This window comes from Pteropus alecto, unplaced genomic scaffold (genome assembly GCF_000325575.1).
Source record: "Pteropus alecto unplaced genomic scaffold, ASM32557v1 scaffold21, whole genome shotgun sequence".
In the NCBI taxonomy this organism is placed as follows: Eukaryota; Metazoa; Chordata; class Mammalia; order Chiroptera; family Pteropodidae; genus Pteropus; species Pteropus alecto.
Genome location: NW_006436282.1, coordinates 11,439,407 through 11,450,924, shown reverse-complemented (window position 1 = coordinate 11,450,924; position 11,518 = coordinate 11,439,407). Strand labels below are relative to the sequence as shown.

Here is an 11,518-nt window from a genome sequence, read left to right as displayed (position 1 = left end):
TGTGTGTGTTTATGTGTATGAGAGTGAGAGAAAGAGAACAAATAAAAGATTTTAGAGGGAAGAAGAGGAAGGGAGGGAGAAGGGGGAGAGAGAGTGAGGGAGAGAGAGAAACAGGCAGAGAGACTAAAAGAGAGATTGAGAATGAGAAACAGGTGCAGAGATGTGGGAGCGGGAGAGAAAGGAGAAAGAAAGATAGGGAAGGGCAGACAGATAAAGACAGAGGGAGAAAAAAGAACACAGACACAGAAACAGGGAGTGGGAGAGAAACAAAAGAGACAGAATCTGTGAGTATATTCTGCAGAAAAATGTGGAAAAGCTGAGGTAGGTTGGATTAAATCCTAATTTTACAAACTGAGTTCCATGGAACATTGTTCCTGATGATATTAAGTTATCAAAAAAGGTCTCATGGTGAAATATATTTGGAAAATGATAGAAATAATATCTTCCATTTGAATATTTAACATACTTATTAGTAAACTACAGTCTCTGAGCTGAAGTTGCTGAACTTTGTTGAAACTAGCATTTCCTTATTAGCATAAGGAACATTTTCTGTGGATCATAGGTAGTAACATTCTGAGAAACTAGTTTGTGTACAACAATTTTATTTTTGCTAAGCTGTGTTATATAAATAGTGCAGGTAATAATGAGGTGTTCATGAATTTACAAAATCACACAATTTCTTTTTGTGCTGTAAAACTTTGAATGCAGTGAATTGATTCTTACTGCTTTGCAGTTCCTGACATATGACATTTGATAATTTGTATGTGTATATGTGTTTGTAGTGGATAAGTGCATTTTATCGTGACCTTTAACATGATATGATTTCACAGTTTATCACTTGTAAGATAGAGAAATAAAGTGATTTTCAGCTGCTTATCCTCAGTGACTTAACTTTACCTTTTCTTGATTGTTAAATTCAGGGAAAGCTATTGAAAACTTTTTGACGCAAACAAGAATATTTTTTTGGTCTGATCTGATATGACTATCCCAGAGTTTAATGAAGTATTTCTTTTACTTGTGGCTGACATCATGGTTTCTAGGAACTTTTTTTTTAAATGTCTTTTATGATTGCAACCAAATGAGAATTGCATTTTATTTAGGCCTTTTGTTTTTATTAACTAAAGAGATTCTGCATGAAAATACAGAAATTAAGGCTTAATTTGTCCATAGAAGCCATGGCTTTTTGTATGGGTGTGTGTATACATACATCCACATGTATTTAGAATTATTTGTATGTTTGTTTTGTTGCTATAAAGTTTACGAAAGAGAAGAAAAGATTGGGTACAATCTAAAGCAGTACCTCTAAGAAGTAAATTTTCCACACATGTATAATTTAATTACCTTCAGAAGAAATGTAGCTTTTAATTGTTTTTCTTAATCACATATTACTTGCGTGTATACAATCTGAGGGCAGTGGAGAGCTTGATTGTACTCTGAAAGCAATCTTAGATTAAAAATTTCTGCATTCTACCAAACATTCAGAGACAAATTAATACCAATTCTCAAACTCTTCTAAAAATAGAATAGGAGGAACCACTTTCGAACTCATTTTATAAGGCCATCATTACCCTGATACGAAAGTCAGACAAGGACACCACAAGAAAAGAATATCACAGGCCAATAACCTTGATTAACATATATGCAAAAATCTTCAACAAAATTTTAGCAAACCAAATTCAATAGTGCATTGAAAGGATCATACTCCATAATCAAGTGGAATTTATTTCAGGGATGCAGGTATAGTTCAACATTCACAAATCAGTGTGATATACCACATTAACAAAACCAAAGATAAAAATAATACGACCATCTCAATAGATATAGAAAAGGCATTTGACAAAATTCGAAATTTATTTGTGATAGAAAAAACTTTCAGCAAAGTGATTATAGAAGGAATATACTTCAACTTAATAAAGACCATATATGACAAGTCCACAGCTAACATCAAACTCAATGGTGAAAAGATTCAAGTCTTTCCTTTAAGATAGAGAATTAGACAAAGATGCCCACTTAGAGCACTTATATGCAATATAGTACTAGCTAGAGCAATTAGTCAAGAAGAAGAAATGAAAGGCATCCAAATTGGAAAGGAAGAATTTAAACTCGCTATTTGTAGATGACATGATATCATATATAGTATATCCTAAAGATTCCATCAAAAAATTGTTATAGCTAATAAATAAATTCAGTGAAGTTGCAGGATACAAAATCAATACGCAAAATCTGTTGTGTTTCTATACACCGATAACAAATTTTCAGAAAGAGAAATAATCCCATTTACAATTACATCAAAAAGAATACAATATCTAGCAATAAATTTAACCAAGGAGGTGAAAGACCTATATATTGAAAATGACAAGACATTTATTGAAGAAGACACAAATTGAGGAAGACACAAATAAATGGATAGATCTTCTGTGCTTATGGACTGGGACAATCAACATTAAAAGTTCATGTTACCCAAAGAAATTTACAGATTCAATGCAATCTCTATCAAAATTCCAATGACATTTTTCAAAGAAATGGAACAAAAAATTCTAAAATTTGTATAAAATCTGAATAGCTAAAGCAATCTTGAGAAAGAAGAACCAAGCCGCTGGCATCATGTTCTCTGATTTTAAACTATATTACAAAGCTATTATGATTAAAACAGTATGATACTGGAATAAAAATGGACACATAGATCAATGGAACGGAATAGAGAGCTCAGAAATAAAACCATACAGATATAGCCAATTAATTTATGATGAAAGAGTCAAGAATGTATAATGGTAAAAAAAGTTTCATCAATAAATGTTGCTAGGAAAACTGAAGAACCACATTCAAAAAAATAAAACACTATTTTACACCATACACAAAAACTAGCTCAAAATGGATTACAGACTTGAAAATTAAGACCTGAAATAATAAAATTCCTAGAAAAAAACATAGGCTGTAAGCTCCTTAACATAGGTCTTGACAGTGATTTTTTGAATCTGACTGCAGAAGGAAAAGCAACAAAAGCAAAAATAAATAAGTGGGATTGTATCATAGTAAAAAAGCCGCTGCACAGCAAAGGAAACCATTAACATAATGAAGAGACAACCTACTGAATGGGAGAAAACATTTGCAAATCATATATATCTGATAAGGGATTAATATTCAAAATATATAAAAACTCACAACTCAGTAGCAAAGCCAAACAGTCAATTTAAAAAACGGGCAGAAGGTCTGAGTAGACACTTTTCCAAAGAAGATTTCTCGATGGCCAGCAGTATATGAAAGGATGCTCAGCATCACTAATGATCAGAGAAGTGAAAATCAAAATTACATTAAGAAATCACCTCAAATCTGTTAGAATGGTTATCACAAAGACAAGAAATAAGTGTTAGCAAAGATGTGGAGAAAAGGGAACCCTGTTGTTGGGAATGTAAATTTGTGTAGCCGATGTGGAAAACAGTATGGAAGTTACCCTCAAATTTAAAAATACAACTACCATACCATCTAGCAATTCCTTTCTGGGTATTTGAAGAAAACGAAAACACTAATTGTATAAGTAACTTTTAATCTTTTGGTTAAAAATTAAGGCAGACTGAATAAGATAATATAAAGAATAAACTACACTAGGGGAAACCATAAAAACAAACAAACAAACAAACAAACCCTCAAACTATCCTCGACATATTGGAAGATGTTTTCTCCCTAAAGGTTTCACAGTGTGTGGAGGTGTGTCTCAATAATGTCACCTACCTCTGAGGATAAATAGATATGTGGCTTTAAAAAAAATACTAGATATGAGAGAAATTAAATCAAGAAGTTTCTTTAAGCCTTTGAATTTTTTGGAGAACCGAGAAAAAAGACTAACATTATGCAGAGTTTATCTTAGCCTTGGGCGAAGGCAATGTGTGATGGAGAATATGGCCTGGCATTTTGTAGCAAGTTAATGACACAGGGTACACCTTGGTCAGGTGTGGTGAGCTTCTCCTTCTGTGCATAGAAAGAGGGAGTGACTGTGTGTTGCATGTTACACTTTTATTGCTAAATTAAAGAGCTCCCCCTTCCTCTTTAGTGACTATACTGACATGTAGACATCAATATAGTGACTATATCATATGTAGACATATATGTATTGACATAAACCTATATATATTGATATATACATTTTCTTAATAAGCATTAATTTTAAGATGAAAACTTCTTTTTAACTTAGAAACAGTTCTTTAATAAATTGAATGTATAAGAGGAGTATTTTACCCTCGGCAGAACATATGTGTCTCTCCAATGGCTATTCCCTTGCTGTTTACCATTTTTCTGTCAGTACAAGATGCAGTCTGAACAAAAGCATTAAGGGTCCTTGTCACTTGATATCCTGAGTCTCAGCCGCCCTCCCTTGTTTTTCCTCAAAGCTGAGATCTGTTTGAAGGTAATCAGAGTTTGACCTAGAGTGAGTTGGAATTCTCCCCACTCTTAGGACAGAAGAAAGTAAAAGAACCGCTATTTCAGGTAGATGATTGAAGGAATAATATGAAATATTTTTACTCTTTTAGGAAAAATGAGACAATGCTAAAACATGAAAATGACTGGAGAGTCTTACTCCAATTCATTTCGCTTTATTGGAAAGATATCAAGAATCAAACTCCTGTTTTTTCTTTGACACTGCAGCAAAGCAACCAGAAATGGTGCTGGCTGAGGCAAATGTGATGGCATTTGGTTCACTTTGGAGTTACATCAGTGAAGTTTGTTATACCTTTTTGCTGTGCACCACGAGATAGATAAAAGACAAATCAGATAGGTAGCTTCTAGTCTTCAGTGTAATCACCCTGATTTCTTTCACAAGCATTATACTTTCTGAAGAAGTCACACAATTTAACAAACTCCACAACATTAAGCAAGAACTATTTTTAGTTATATTTTGAATCTTCTAACTTCAAAACATAACATGCAGAATTGATTAAGTGCATTTAACATAGATTAATCACTTTTTTCCAGGAATATTGCTTCAGCTTTTTTTTTTTGTGGTCCAAGTTCCTAAAAATTATGATAAATTTAGCTCATATGTACTTGATGGCTATTAAATTTTCTGCCCATATGAGGATTCCCTGGAGAAACAGTTATTCTGTGATGGGCTTTGTGGGATAGATGATCTCTCTTGATCTCATGACATCCACATTTTAAGTGGATTTCCTTTCTTAATATCTGCATGTGTTTCCTACTCTCAATGTTTTTTTTTCATAATGAAAACTAATCAGAGAGCTGTTTCCTTTTCCTTTTTTTTTTGGTACTTAATCTAGGCCTGTATCTGTTAGATGTCTGTTTAATATCGTGATAATCTTTTGGGAGAGTGAATGTGCTCTTGCTTACATTGAATAGCAGGGAATAAATGTCAACATTCAGAAAATAATAATAATCAGGGAGGGAATACAGTTCTTTTCAGATGATTATGAACTACGGTGGGTAGGAGTCCTATGTTTTGTCCTTAGTGCTGTCATTAAACTTTTTTCTTTCTTTTTTTTTTTTTTACTTAAAACCTATTTTAATCTGTTACAAAAGGTTTTTTTGAGAGCATGCTTTTCGAGTATAAAGATTAAATTTTTAACAGTTTTTGAACAGACTACCACTTATTGTATTGCCACCTCTACTGTATATTACCAAAATATTGCCCTAAAACGAATAAGCACCAGTTTTTTTGATGTTGGTTGTGTGAAAGCTGTATTTATTCCATTCTACATGTTTTACTTTAAAGTGAAAAATGGAATCCTCTGAATGTCTGACAATATAGCATATCCTAAAACCACTGTGCATAGTAAAGGGTGCTCTCAGTGTTCATGCTCATGATGGGCTGAGACTCCGGAGGCTTCCAATGTGTTGTGGAAGGGTACCTAGTTAGCACTTTTGCAGGGTTTATTTAGCATGATACATGTCATTTTGACTTGGAGAAGGTTTTTTGGATAATTTGCCATATTTGCAAATGACCATCATTGATGCTTTTGTACTTATACAGTCATCACTCTTTCAGGAGAATTTTGAGATAATTGCCTCTAGAGAGGAATCTTATTGTTCCTGGAATTTTCCAGTGTCCACAGAACCTCCTTGACTAGCTCTTGTGTTTGCAAGAAAGAGAGACTCAAAGTTTTCCAAGAAAGACATGTACGTTATTGGAAAAATATAATTGGTTGGTAACTGGTAAATTTTTGAGACCTGAATTATTTTTAGGGTTTTTGTTGCTTTATGATTAATTCATTTTTTTCCCTCTCCATCTACCGAGTTTATGATTTCTGTTTCACTTCAACTTTAGTTGCCATAGCTCTCCAACTCCAAGACGAGGGCATAAGTTTGACTTTTACCAACTTGCAAATTCTTTCATCGTGTCTTAGTTTAGATTCCTTGCAGGTGAAATCTGATTTGCTCTGCATTCTTCATCAGCCAATACACCTAGATCTAAGTCACTGATCATCTGATGGATTGGCTGCTCTGGGGATAGGTCCTCACCAAAACATCAATCAGCAGAATACATGGAGTGGGATTGGGGAGCGAAAGAATGACAGGAAGACAGGAAATAAAACAAGGGTGATGCTTCCTTAGCAGGAACTGTAGACTGGGGCATTTTCTAAAAAATTGAGGGCATGGCAAGCATTCAATATCTGTAGTATACTCAACTTAAAAATATTTCCGTCTACGGCCATGCTACCCTGAACAAGCCCGATCCCGTCTGATCTCAGAAGCTAAGCAGCGTCGGGCTTGGTTAGTACTTGGATGGGAGACCACCTAGGAAAACCAAGTGTTGTAGGCATAAAAAATAAAAAAAAAATAAGGTATTGTAAGCTGACAAGGTCCTTGCAATCTGTGAGGTCAAGTAAGGGTTGCCTCACCTAAAAAAAAAAAAATTCAAGTTCAGTATCTCATTTGATGATGTTCTAATCATGGAAACAAAAGCAGATAAATTCAGGAACGATTCAAAATCACCCATTGTTTTAGGCACTTTTACTATTTAGATAATAACAAGAAAGATGAAATTAGAATTTTCAGTGTCTTTTGTAACTGTTATATCATAGGCAGATTTCATAAGTAAAACAAGGTTAGTGACTGTATAGAAGAATGTACGTTCTCTTTAGACCTTGTTAAGAGTAGTGCACAATTGATTTGCTTCCATCTCTACTAGAGGTGGCGAGGGCTAGGGTAGTTTTATGAACACGAGTGTCTAAGTAAATCAAAAGCTGATGCTCAAAGTGAGGTGTAATGATACAGAAGAGCTGGTGTTTGCCAGTGCCATGCTCTGCTGGTCCATGGTGTAATCCATAGAGTGTGCAGAGAAGGAACAGAAAAGTGACCTACCTATTGATCTCTGTTCACTCACTTGTTTTATATTGTTGACAACAAATGAAATATCTCAACTCCTTGTTGCTAAGGAGATTTATTAAGTTTCTCAGAATAGTATATTATCTGTTACAGAAGAACATTGCAATCCAGGTGTTCCTGGCTAACCTCCCAGTGTCCCCAGACAATCCTGCTAAATAGTTCTTACCATTCTGCAACTGTCTGTGCTATGTTGATTCTGCCCAGGGGCCACAGCTAATGTAGCTCTCTGCTGGTGAGGAAGAGACTTGCAGATCTCAGTCCATTCTTTGCCCAGCAAGGCTTTTGTATGTATGTATTTGATAAAATATATTCCTTAGTGTGTATTATATACCATTTGGTAGATTATTTATTTATTTATTTTAATTAATTAATTTTCTTATAGTGACATTGGTTAACGAAATCCAATAAGTGATAGATTGATCTACAGATAAATAATAGGTGTTTAATTTTGTCTTCATCATCCGGTTCATGAGATAGAACATTGCCAGTATGTTATTTGATGTTTTCTTTGTGTTTCTTTCTGTTTGCATCCCCGTTCCTGATTGTGTTCCCTTTCCTCCTATTATTTTCTTTAATGTTGTGTTAATGATTTTCTTGCTTTCCTCTATAGTCTTAACACACATGTAGATGTATCTACAATAGCTTGGGTTTCAAAGTTTTTATGAATAGAATCAAACTGATAATATTTTTCTATGACTTGCTTTTTTACACAACATTTTGACATTTCTGTTTTTGCATATATTTGTATTTTTTGTGCTGAGTTCCTTTATTATATTATAGATGACTTATTCATTGAATTCTTCCTACTTTTTGGTTAATTTCAAAGAACTTTTTCAATAATGACATGAGTTTGCTATTGGTACACAAATGATGTGTAATAAACTATTCAAGAAGACAATAGCTCAGTGATAATCAGTTTATGTTCATGGGTCTGTGGGTTAGCTGTGGCTCTGCTGATCTTGGATGAACTTGGCTGTGCAGCTCCGCTTCGGGACAGCTCTACTTTGCGCTGCAGGTGTATGTATGCTGGACACCTCTTCTCCATTTTTTTCATCCTTCTTTGACCAAGCTGTCTATCTAGGCATGCTTTCCTCATGGAGATGGCAGAAGTACAATAATGTGGAAACACAAGATTTCTTAAAGCCTAGATTTACAAGTTGGTACACTGTCATTTTTACCTCGTTCTATTATATGTCAGTTTCCTTTCCCCATTCCCAGACCCCAGCCACCATTGATGTGTTTTCTGTCCCCTGTAGTTCTCACTTTTCTAGAATATCATTTAAATGGAATCGTAGATACATAGTCTTCTATGCCTGGCTTCTTACACTAAAGCATAATGATTTTGAGATTCACCCATGTTCTTACAAATATCAGGCCTTCATTACATTTTATTGATGAATAGTTGTTTTTTTTTTTTTTTGGTTAGTATTCATCTCAGGGATTTAGTGTTCAGGCAGATTTAACTCCTGCTCTCTTAGTTATGACTTATATCATAGTTTAAGGATGTAGACTATACAGAACAGTTTTTTAAGAAGCAAAGGAGCCACAGAATTCCATAGGTAATGTTTAAGTCAGGATTTGATAGTAGGGAAGCTAGACTGCAAAATGAAAGCCTGGCAAGAAAGATTTGAAAATATAATGGGAAATATGAGAAAACTGGAGAGAAAGCTGAAGGTACTAAAATTAGTATAAGGAGTGAGTCATAAAGGGGCTACTGGACAAGTTTATGTAGAAAGTGTTAGTTTTAAAATAGTACTTTTGGTCAATAAAGGAATTGAGATAATGGTCTGACTTGAATATAAAGCAGATTGTTATAACTTTAATTGCTTGCACTGAACTCAGGTTAAATTCTGTGCAGCCTATAATGTGTCAATTAAAAAATATAGAGCCTAGTCTGTGAGCACACCTCCAGTATTGCTGTGTTACATTTGCTCCTATGGTTTCCCCCCAGTCTTCCTCATCCTTCTCGGTGCTTAGACTATTGCCTGGCAAATTTTCCATAAATATTTGCTTAGTAAATGGATAAAAGTTCCCCCAATTTTCTGATCATTCTTTTTCCTCTTTTCTTTCGTAACTGTTGGGCATATATTTACAATTCCTATGAGTACTTTTATTAGATATCCTAAAGGTAACTTACATCCAACTGATACCATTTAGCCTAATTGATAGACCTCTTTGTTTCTGCATCTTCCAGCCTGTGTAATAAAGTCATCAATCCTGTTGCTACTGAAGTAATTTCCAGCTCTAGACCTTCTCTTCTCTATAGTTCCTAAATTTATTGGAGATCCTCATTCTCTTAAGATTATGGCAACAGCCTTATAACAGTTCTTTGTGTGTGAATTAAAAACTGCCTTTTCTCTGCTATCTTAATTTTTCCTAATTTTGTTGCTTACTTTTGATCAGTTTACTATTTTAAAGAAGATACAGAAAAGAGGAGTAAAATATCCAAGTGAAACTCTTAGTTTTTAATTGTGCTTCACAATATTTGATTGTGAGGTTCAATGGAAAAGGCTAAAAATATGGTTTTAGAATTACTGGGGAATGTAACTCTATGTGAACGTATTTAAAAATTTGTACGCAGAGAAATCTTATCTTTAGCCAGATCATTTGTACTTTGTTTCCTGAAGAGTGAGGCTTGAATTTGTATTATTACATAAATTTAGTCTGAGATTATTTATTTACTCGTAAAATGACCTGATGTATTATAAGAACAAAGCTTCTTGGATAATTGTCTCCCATGCAATTCTAAAATACATTGCATAATTCAAACATGTAAATGTATGCAAAATGCTTCATGTTTGATTTTCAGATGATAAATTGAATGCAGGTGTTCATTGTTTACCTAATTGTAAGATAGCCTATTTTGTTTCTACTTGAAACATTCTGAGCATGAATCTGTAACTGCAGAGTGAGAAACCTGTGCATGCATGCCTTTGATTTAGTTTTTCTCTAATGTATATATTGTTCTTTGTTGGGCAAACTTCCCAGGCTGCCTTGCAGAAATAATACTGTGAACAATGTTAAGGCTGGAAGGATAGATATGTAATGGGATTATTTGTAGCCATGGACCATTACATAATTACCATAAAACAATGGTTTCTAACTTTATTGTGTGTATTATAAAAGCTCTGCAACTTGTGTAATATCTTCCCAGAAAAATAACCGCATTATACACAAAATATTTTTTCAGAGGTTTTCCAGTCCCTCTGAGTCCTATTTATTTACTTCATGTTAACAGCTCTGCTACATTCTCATACATTGTTTATGGGAATAGAAATTGAAACCATTTTTATAGAAGGAAACTTGGAATTATTTACATGATTAGAATGTATATCCTCCTATTTCTGGGTAAAGATAACCAACTGAACATGTATCTAATTTTGCCCACTACTAAAACCTCATTAAAGCTGCTAGGAAGGGATTAAAAACAACAAAGCCACAAGAATAAGAGTTAAGGGAGGGGACGATGGCAAACAAATAGCTGGAAAGCAGGTGGATAAATAGTAACTGATGCAGTAGATAAGAGAAGGCTGAATTATAAGAGTTATAGGGAAAGCTAAGAATTAAAATTGTCTACAGTAGAAATTCCCCCAAATGCAGTACCACGTATCTCTGGAACTGACTGAAGGAGAAAAAGTGAGGTGGTTTGCTGAAAACTTTAAGAAGCAGTCTGATCTTTAAATCACCTTCTCTACTATATGACCCCATCCCCACCTACAGAGGCAGGTGGGGTGCAGTGCTCCCTATGTATAGGGGAGGATATTGAATTCAGTCAAGAGAATGAACACTTTGCCCCAAACAGTGGCTAACAAACCATGTGCATGCCTCCTGACTGCTGAATGGGGAAGCTCATGGTCTCTTTTTCCATTCATTAGCTAGTATCCTGGTGGCTTGACTTTCCTTCCTGGATAGAAATTAGAAGAGTTTTGAGTGAGGAATCTGTTTAATCTAAGAAGAAATACCTAAAAATACTAACCTCTGGGGTTCCCCAGTAAATATCTCAACCCCATCACCCTATAGTAAAGCTCATCCTTCAGAAAACCCACCTCTGTACTCATTGCTTAATAGCTTTTTAATCTTCTACTCTTAAATATAAGCTAAGAAGTAACACCGTACCACCTAAAGAATGCATTTACTGTTGAAGATACAGACCAGAGCAACAGAAAGGAGTAATATGGAGGAA

The 11,518-nt window shown here is 34.5% G+C and overlaps 1 protein-coding gene and 1 pseudogene across 3 annotated transcripts in view; both read left to right on the top strand.

Moving 5' to 3' along the window:
- ISPD (isoprenoid synthase domain containing) overlaps positions 1 to 11,518 on the top strand; it is a 229,117-nt gene that overhangs the window by 49,144 nt on the left and 168,455 nt on the right. The gene's annotated exons all lie outside the window — the stretch shown is intronic.
- Positions 6,651 to 6,769, top strand: LOC112479775 (annotated as a pseudogene).